We start from the raw sequence: 1627 nt of genomic DNA, 5'->3' as shown, positions 1-1627 counted from the left end.
GTGAGACTTTTCCCATCCTAGCGAGGGAATTTTCCCCTGGGGACATTGACAAGGCCCTGGGCCACAGCCATGTCAGGAATGTTTGCTTTGGGGTCAGTTAGCTGCTGTGTTGGTTCATAATCATTGATGTATCTGCCACCATGCTGTGGCTTGACCACGCCACCAGCCGGTCATTGTTCAAAGGATCTAACTCAGCTTCCTTGTTCCCTAGGAGGCAATGGGGCAGGTACACTGGATGGTGCCCCAGGTAGCAGGGTTGGAAGGCTTCAAAGGACTGGGTGGCCTGGACACGTTACCTCCTAGGAGTCACTTAATCTGCAAAATCAGGATAAGGCCATTTTCCCCATATGACTTGACAATATTAAAGCTCAAGGTGATGCATGTAAAAAGATTGTGGAAGCCATAAAGCTTTGTAGAGATATGTAATCACTGTTTCTTCCTCATCTTCTGCCCCATTCTGCTACCCCTGCTTTAATAAAAACTGTTTTCCCGAAGTCTCCATCGGGCTGGGGCATAAGCTTCAAGGAGCAAATGCACAGACCCTCCACTGACCACTACACAGAGAGTCTCACTCCCCCTCCATCCTTCCAGAACATCCTTGGCTTTCACTCCATCCATCTGAACCTTAACTCTTTATTTTTAAGTTTTTCCTTGTTAATCTCTGGATATAAATGTATATATTGCTTAATACATTGCTTCCTGGATAGAGGCAGTATTTTGTATTCTTCTGATAAAGGAATTTTCTACCCTCTCAGAAAATACTGACTCAGCAGTGTTAGCTAATGGCATTTCTACTTTACTACATTTCTAATTTCTAAATTGTTCCTACAACTTTGGGTGGGGTGAGGGAATGGCTTTTTTTTTTTTTTTTTTTTTCGAGACTGAGTCTTGCTCTGTCGCCCAGGCTGGAGTGCAGTGGCACAATCTTGGCTCCCTGCAACCTCTGTCTCCCGGGGGTCAAGCTATTCTCCTGGCTCAGCTTCCCAGGTAGCTGGGACTACAGGTGTGCACTACCACACCGAGCTAATTTTTGTATTTTTAGTAGAGACGAAGTTTCACCATATTGGCTAGGCTGTTCTCAAACTCCTGATCTCAGGTGATCTACCCACCTTGGCCTCCCAAAGTGCTGGGATTACAGGCTTGAGCCACCGCGCCCGGCCTTCTTTAACTTTTTCTTAAGGATATAGTTTAAATCATGAAAATGCTGATATTTGCCAAATTTGGTCCTACAAAAATGGCAATTTCATATGGTTGAACCTAAAGACTAACAGTATTTAAAAATTTAAAAATAAACATTATAGAATTTCTGCTAAGTGCTAAATATTATGCTAAGCACTTCAAACAAGACACGAACCTGCTCTCAAGAAACAATAAGAGGCCAGGTGTGGTGGTTAATGCTTGTAATCCCAACACTTGTGGAGGCCCAGTTCAAAACCAGACTGAGCAAATATAGTGAGACCCCGTCTCTACAAAAAATCTAAAAATTAGCTGGGTTTGGTGGTGTGCACCTGTAGTCCTAACTACTTGGGAGGCTGAGGTGGGAGGATCACTTGAGCTCAAGAGATGGAGGCTGCAGTGAGCCATGATCATGCCATTGCACCCCAGCCTGGGCAACACAGCAAGACAC

The sequence above is a fragment of the Colobus angolensis genome, unplaced genomic scaffold (genome assembly GCF_000951035.1).
Source record: "Colobus angolensis palliatus isolate OR3802 unplaced genomic scaffold, Cang.pa_1.0 Scaffold3, whole genome shotgun sequence".
Classification (NCBI taxonomy): domain Eukaryota; kingdom Metazoa; phylum Chordata; class Mammalia; order Primates; family Cercopithecidae; genus Colobus; species Colobus angolensis.
Note: the sequence above shows the minus strand (reverse complement) of the source record.